This window comes from Pimephales promelas, chromosome 5 (genome assembly GCF_988280905.1).
Source record: "Pimephales promelas chromosome 5, fPimPro1.hap1.1, whole genome shotgun sequence".
NCBI lineage: Eukaryota > Metazoa > Chordata > Actinopteri > Cypriniformes > Leuciscidae > Pimephales > Pimephales promelas.
The window spans coordinates 25,163,218-25,171,737 of NC_142773.1; positions in this window are offsets into that span (position 1 = coordinate 25,163,218).

Below are 8,520 nucleotides of genomic sequence, written 5' to 3' on the forward strand. Positions count from 1 at the left end.
GTTAGCGATTGGCTATGGCAGATCGTGAGTGACTTTGGGCAGATCCAATAGATTTGAACTTTAATAGTGAACCCGCCTACAAGGAAGGAAACGTTTTTCAATGGAGCAGTTCCAGACTCTATGTGGAAATGAAATGAACTAGAGTCTGGTTGAACCAGGCTAACGTTTCATGGCCCTCTATCAGGATCCAGAGTTTTGAGAAGATTGGAGAAATTAAATTTTTCGCCCGAAAAAAAAAAACACGAAAGGGGTACCACTGTCGTTTTTTTTTTTCGGGTCGAATTTTTGAGTTTCGATATCTCAGCTCTGGAAGGGTCTAGAGCCTCCATTTTTGCACTCAGGTTTAAGTCTCATGGCCCTCTATCAGAATCCAGAGTTTTGAATAAAAAGTTTTTAGAAGAAAAGAGTTTTGAGAAGAAAAAACTAAAGGGGTACCACTGTCGTTTTTTTTTTTTTTCAGGTCGAATTTTTGAGTTTCGATATCTCAGCTCTGGAAGGGTCTAGAGCCTCCATTTTTGCACTCAGGTCTAAGTCTCATGGCCCTCTATCGGAATCCATAGTTTTGAGAACATTGGAGAAACTTAATTTTTCGCCTAAAAAAAAAACCCGAAAGGGTACCACTGTCGTTTTTTTTTTCGGGTCGAATTTTTGAGTTTCGATATCTCAGCTCTTGAAGTGTCTAGAGCCTCCATTTTTGCACTCAGGTCTAAGTCTCATGGCACTCTATCAGATCAGAATCCAGAGTTTTGAGAACATTGGAGAAACTTAATTTTTTGCCCAAAAAACAAAAACGAAAGGGGTACCACTGTCGTTTTTTTTCGGGTCGAATTTTTGAGTTTCGATATCTCAGCTCTGGAAGGGTTTAGAGCCACCATTTTTGCACTCAGGTCTATGTCTCATGGCCCTCTATCAGAATCCAGAGTTTTGAGAAGATTGGAGAAACTTAATTTTTCGCCTGAAAAAAAAAAACACGAAAGGGGTACGTACTAGGAATGCAACGGTACAGATAGCCCACGGTACGGTCCGTACCTCGGTTTTTGGGCCACGGTCTCGGTTCGGTTTCGGTACATGTTTTGTGCAGAAAGAGACTGCTATTTCATCCCAACAATATGTTTTATTTTTCTTATGAGCATAAACAGAATGTCACAGTAGGAAGAACATCAATGTGTATGGAATAAATTAACACTCTAGTCTGTACTGAACAATTCTAAGCAATACAACCTCTTCAAATACCACTTATGATATACAAAATGTAAACGAGCACACTTTAAAATATTCAAGTGGATCCCAATTCCAAACCTTGATAACTGGTAAATGAAGTGATCAATGTGAAAGAAAAAGTGCACTTTTACCTTTAACAAAAATTAGCTTGTGGTTTGAATAAAAAGAGCAGAGCAAAATAATATAATAAAAAAAAATACTGCATTCAGGATACAAAGTGCAATGTTACTAATCCACTTTTGAGAGATTCATGTGCAAAAATATACTGCAGTCAAACATTTGACTGGGTTTGCGTTATGCATCCACTATGTGCTGGGAATGTAGAGAGTAGGCTACGGAGCCGGAGGTGAGGCGTTTATTTAGTAAGCGTGAGCGCGCTGGGGCGGGCACGTAACTTGCATTCGCAGCCTGACTCATATTATTCAATGTGCGGCGGCTCACTAACAACAGTTGGCTGTTTTGAATGAGACGACCTGTGTGAACGGGGAGCGATTTATGAACATCTATGACGCGCGAGCAGCGCCGGTCTGTTCGTGTGTCTGTTAGAGTGAGCGCTCCTGAGCGACACACACATAACCTGATTTATACGAGGTTGAACTGGCCGTGTGACAAAGCGGGCATAAGCTGGACACGAGCGCGAGTTCGCGGGCGAATTTAATCCATATATGATATGGATCTAATATAAGGCACTCTGTTGTTTTTTGAGAAGATTAAAGGCTTTTAAGTGCGCCTTTTATAGTGCGGAAAATACGGTTAAAGGATCAGCACGAACTCTATGGCAGAACCGAAGTCCCGCGGGACACGAGGTTAGATTGTCCGTGCAGGGCTGACCGAACGGTCCGGGATTTTACCGTGAACCGTTGCATCCCTAGTACGTACCACTGTCGTTTTTTTTTTTTCAGGTCGAATTTTTGAGTTTCGATATCTCAGCTCTGGAAGGGTCTAGAGCCTCCATTTTTGCACTCAGGTTTAAGTCTCATGGCCCTCTATCAGAATCCAGATTTTGAATAAAAAGAGATTTGAGAAGAAGAGTTTTGAGAAGAAAAAACGAAAGGGAGTCGTTTTTTTTCGGGTCGAATTTTTAAGTTTCGATATCTCAGCTCTGGAAGGGTCTAGAGCCTCAATTTTTGCACTCAGGTCTAAGTCTCATGGCCCTCTATCGGAATCCAGAGTTTTGAGAATATTGAAGAAACTTAATTTTTCGGCCGAAAAAAGAAACGAAAGAGGTACCACTGTCATTTTATTTTCGGGTCGAATTTTTGAGTTTCGATATCTCAGCTCTGGAAGGGTCTAGAGCCTCTATTTTTGCACTCAGGTCTAAGTTTTATGGCCCTCTATCAGAATCCAGAGTTTTGAGAAGATTGGAGAAACTTAATTTTTCACCTGAAAAAAAACTTGAAAGGGGTACCACTGTCGTTTTTTTTTTCGGGTTGAATTTTTGAGTTTCGATATCTCAGCTCTGGAAGGGTCTAAAGCCTCAATTTTTGCACTCAGGTTTAGGTCTCATGGCCCTCTATCAGAATCCAGAGTTTTGAGAAGATTGAAGAAACTTAATTTTTCCCCCGAAAAAAAAAAAACGAAAGGGGTACCACTGTCATTTTTTTTCGGGTCGAATTTTTGAGTTTCGATATCTCAACTCTGGAAGGGTTTAGAGCCACCATTTTTGCACTCAGGTCTATGTCTCATGGCCCTCTATCAGAATCCAGAGTTTTGAGAAGATTGGAGAAACTTAATTTTTCGCCTGAAAAAAAAAAACACGAAAGGGGTACGTACTAGGAATGCAACGGTACAGATAGCCCACGGTACGGTCCATACCTCGGTTTTTGGGCCACGGTCTCGGTTCGGTTTCGGTACATGTTTTGTGCAGAAAGAGACTGCTATTTCATCCCAACAATATGTTTTATTTTTCTTATGAGCATAAACAGAATGTCAAAGTAGGAAGAACATCAATGTGTATGGAATAAATTAACACTCTAGTCTGTACTGAACAATTCTAAGCAATACAACCTCTTCAAATACCACTTATGATATACAAAATGTAAACGAGCACACTTTAAAATATTAAAGTGGATCCCAATTCCAAACCTTGATAACTGGTAAATGAAGTGATCAATGTGAAAGAAAAAGTGCACTTTTACCTTTAACAAAAATTAGCTTGTGGTTTGAATAAAAAGAGCAGAGCAAAATAATATAATAAAAAAAAATACTGCATTCAGGATACAAAGTGCAATGTTACTAATCCACTTTTGAGAGATTCATGTGCAAAAATATACTGCAGTCAAACATTTGACTGGGTTTGCGTTATGCATCCACTATGTGCTGGGAATGTAGAGAGTAGGCTACGGAGCCGGAGGTGAGGCGTTTATTTAGTAAGCGTGAGCGCGCTGGGGCGGGCACGTAACTTGCATTCGCAGCCTGACTCATATTATTCAATGTGCGGCGGCTCACTAACAACAGTTGGCTGTTTTGAATGAGACGACCCGTGTGAACGGGGAGCGATTTATGAACATCTATGACGCGCGAGCAGCGCCGGTCTGTTCGTGTGTCTGTTAGAGTGAGCGCTCGTGAGCGACACACACATAACCTGATTTATACGAGGTTGAACTGGCCGTGTGACAAAGCGGGCATAAGCTGGACACGAGCGCGAGTTCGCGGGCGAATTTAATCCATGTATGATATGGATCTAATATAAGGCACTCTGTTGTTTTTTGAGAAGATTAAAGGCTTTTAAGTGCGCCTTTTATAGTGCGGAAAATACGGTTAAAGGATCAGCACAAACTCTATGGCAGAACCGAAGTGCCGCGGGACACGAGGTTAGATTGTCCCGTGCAGGGCTGACCGAACGGTCCGGGATTTTACCGTGTACCGTTGCATCCCTAGTACGTACCACTGTCGTTTTTTTTTTCAGGTCGAATTTTTGAGTTTCGATATCTCAGCTCTGGAAGGGTCTAGAGCCTCAATTTTTGCACTCAGGTCTAAGTCTCATGGCCCTCTATCAGAATCCAGAGTTTTGAGAAGATTGAAGAAATTAAATTTTTCGCCCGAAAAAAAAACACGAAAGGGGTACCACTGTCGTTTTTTTTTTTTTTCGGGTCGAATTTTTGAGTTTCGATATCTCAGCTCTGGAAGGGTCTAGAGCCTCCATTTTTGCACTCAGGTCTAAGTCTCATGGCCCTCTATCGGAATCCAGAGTTTTGAGAACATTGGAGAAACTTAATTTTTCGCCCGAAAAAAAAAAAACGAAAGGGGTACCACTGTCGTTTTTTTTCCGGTTGAATTTTTGAGTTTCGATATCTCAGCTCTGGAAGGGTCTAGATCCTCCATTTTTGCACTCAGGTTTAAGTCTCATGGCCCTCTATCAGAATCCAGAGTTTTGAGAAGATTGAAGAAACTTAATTTTTCGGCCGAAAAAAGAACAGAAAAGGTACCACTGTCATTTTATTTTCGGGTCGAATTTTTGAGTTTCGATATCTCAGCTCTGGAAGGGTCTAGAGCCTCCTTTTTTGCACTCAGATCTAAGTTTTATGGCCCTCTATCAGAATCCAGAGTTTTGAGAAGATTGGAGAAACTTAATTTTTCACCTGAAAAAAAACTTGAAAGGGGTACCACTGTCTTTTTTTTTTTCGGGTTGAATTTTTGAGTTTCGATATCTCAGCTCTGGAAGGGTCTAAAGCCTCCATTTTTGCACTCAGGTTTAGGTCTCATGGCCCTCTATCAGAATCCAGAGTTTTGAGAAGATTGAAGAAACTTAATTTTTCGCCCGGAAAAAAAAAACCGAAAGGGGTACCACTGTCATTTTTTTTTCGGGTCGAATTTTTGAGTTTCAATATCTCAGCCCTGGAAGGGTCTAGAGCCTCCATTTTTGCACTCAGGTCTAAGTTTCATGGCCCTCTATCAGAATCCAGAGTTTTGAGAAGATTGGAGAAACTTAATTTTTCGCCCGAAAAAAAAAAAACCGAAAGGGGTACCACTGTCGTTTTTTTTTCGGGTTGAATTTTTGAGTTTCGATATCTCAGCTCTGGAAGGGTCTAGAGCCTCCATTTTTGCACTCAGATTTAAGTCTCATGGCCCTCTATCAGAAACCAGAGTTTTGAGAACATTGGAGAAACTTAATTTTTCGCCCGAAAAAAACAAACCGAAAGGGGTACCACTGTCGTTTTTTTTGTTTTCGGGTCGAATATTTGAGTTTCGATATCTCAGCTCTGGAAGAGTCTAGAGCCTCCATTTTTGCACTCAGGTCTAAGTCTCATGGCCCTCTATCAGAATCCAGAGTTTTGGGAAGATTGGAGAAACTTAATTTTTCGACCGAAAAAAAAAAAACGTAAGGGGTACCACTGTCGTTTTTTTTTTCGGGCCGAATTTTTGAGTTTCGATATCTCAGCTCTGGAAGGGGCTAGAGGCTCAATTTTTTCACTCAGGTCTAAATCTCATGGCCCTCTATCAGAATCCAGAGTTTTGGGAAGATTGGAGAAACTTAATTTTTCGCCCGAAAAAAAAAAACGTAAGGGGTACCACTGTCGTTTTTTTTTTCGGCCCGAATTTTTGAGTTTCGATATCTCCGCTTTGGGAGGGGCTAGAGTCTCCATTTTTGCACTCAGGTCTAAGTCTCATGGCCCTCTATCAGAATCCAGAGTTTTGGGAAGATTGGAGAAACTTAATTTTTCGCCCGAAAAAAAATAAACGTAAGGGGTACGGGGTACCACTGTCGTTTTTTTTTTTCGGGCCGAATTTTTGAGTTTCGATATCTCAGCTCTGGAAGGGGCTAGAGCCTCCATTTTTGCACTCAGGTCTAAGTCTCATGGCCCTCTATCAGAATCCAGAGTTTTGGGAAGATTTGAGAAACTTAATTTTTCGCCCGAAAAAAAAAAACGTAAGGGGTACCACTGTCGTTTTTTTTTTTCGGCCCGAATTTTTGAGTTTCGATATCTCAGCTCTGGAAGGGGCTAGAGTCTCCATTTTTGCACTCAGGTCTAAGTCTCATGGCCCTCTATCAGAATCCAGAGTTTTGGGAAGATTGGAGAAACTTAATTTTTCGCCCGAAAAAAACAAACCGAAAGGGGTACCACTGTCGTTTTTTTTGTTTTCGGGTCGAATATTTGAGTTTCGATATCTCAGCTCTGGAAGAGTCTAGAGCCTCCATTTTTGCACTCAGGTCTAAGTCTCATGGCCCTCTATCAGAATCCAGAGTTTTGGGAAGATTGGAGAAACTTAATTTTTCGACCGAAAAAAAAAAACGTAAGGGGTACCACTGTCGTTTTTTTTTTTCGGGCCGAATTTTTGAGTTTCGATATCTCAGCTCTGGAAGGGGCTAGAGGCTCCATTTTTTCACTCAGGTCTAAGTCTCATGGCCCTCTATCAGAATCCAGAGTTTTGGAAAGATTGGAGAAACTTAATTTTTCGCCCGAAAAAAAAAACCGTAAGGGGTACCACTGTCGTTTTTTTTTCGGGCCGAATTTTTGAGTTTCGATATCTCCGCTTTGGGAGGGGCTAGAGTCTCCATTTTTGCACTCAGGTCTAAGTCTCATGGCCCTCTCTCAGAATCCAGAGTTTTGGGAAGATTGGAGAAACTTAATTTTTCGCCCTCGAAAAAAAATAAACGTAAGGGGTACGGGGTACCACTGTCGTTTTTTTTTTCAGGCCGAATTTTTGAGTTTCTATATCTCAGCTCTGGAAGGGGCTAGAGCCTCCATTTTTGCACTCAGGTCTAAGTCTCATGGCCCTCTATCAGAATCCAGAGTTTTGGGAAGATTTGAGAAACTTAATTTTTCGCCCGAAAAAAAAAAACGTAAGGGGTACCACTGTCGTTTTTTTTTTCGGGCCGAATTTTTGAGTTTCGATATCTCAGCTCTGGAAGGGGCTAGAGTCTCCATTTTTGCACTCAGGTCTAAGTCTCATGGCCCTCTATCAGAATCCAGAGTTTTGGGAAGATTGGAGAAACTTAATTTTTCGCCCGAAAAAAAAAAAAAAACGTAAGGGGTACGGGGTACCACTGTCGGTTTTTTTTTTCGGGCCGAATTTTTGAGTTTCGATATCTCAGCTCTGTAAGGGGCTAGAGCCTCCATTTTTGCACTCAGGTCTAAGTCTCATGGCCCTCTATCAGAGTCCAGAGTTTTGGGAAGATTGGAGAAACTTAATTTTTCGCCCGAAAAAAAAAAACGTAAGGGGTACCACTGTCATTTTTTTTTTCGGCCCGAATTTTTGAGTTTCGATATCTCAGCTCTGGAAGGGGCTAGAGCCTCCATTTTTGCACTCAGGTCTAAGTCTCATGGCCCTCTATCAGAATCCAGAGTTTTGGGAAGATTGGAGAAACTAAATTTTTCGCCCGAAAAAAAAAAACGTAAGGGGTACCACTGTCGTTTTTTTTCGGGCCGAATTTTTGAGTTTCGATATCTCAGCTCTGGAAGGGGCTAGAGCCTCCATTTTTGCACTCAGGTCTAAGTCTCATGGCCCTCTATCAGAATCCAGAGTTTTGAGAAGATTGGAGAAACTTAATTTTTCGCCTAAAAAAAAAAACGAAAGGTGTATCACTGTCGTTTTTTTTTTCGGGTCGAATTTTTGAATTTCGATATCTCAGCTCTGGAAGGGGCTAGAGCCTCCATTTTTGCACTCAGGTCTAAGTCTCATGGCCCTCTATCAGAATCCAGAGTTTTGAGAAGATTTGAGAAACTTAATTTTTCGCCTGAAAAAAAAAACAAATGGGGTACCACTGTCATTTTTTTTTCGGGTCGAATTTTTGAATTTCGATATCTCAGCTCTTGAAGGGTCTAGAGCCTCCATTTTTGCACTCAGGCCTAAGTTTTATGGCCCTCTATCAGAATCCAGAGTTTTGAGAAGTTTGGAGAAATTTAATTTTTTGCCTGAAAAAAAAATCGAAAGGGGTACCACTGTCGTTTTTTTTTTGGGTCGAATTTTTGAATTTCGATATCTCAGCTCTGGAAGGGTGTAGAGCCTCCATTTTTGCACTCAGGTCTAAGTCTCATGGCCCTCTGTCAGAATCCAGAGTTTTGGGAAGATTGGAGAAACTTAATTTTTCGCCCGAAAAAAAAAACAAAAACGTAAGGGGTACCACTGTCGTTTTTTTTATTTTCGGGCCGAATTTTTGAGTTTCGATATCTCAGCTCTGGAAGGGGCTAGAGCCTCCATTTTTGCACTCAGGTCTAAGTCTCATGGCCCTCTATCAGAATCCAGAGTTTTGGGAAGATTGGAGAAACTTAATTTTTCACCCGAAAAAAAAACCGTAAGGGGTACCACTGTCGTTTTTTTTTCGGGCCGAATTTTTGAGTTTCGATATCTCCGCTT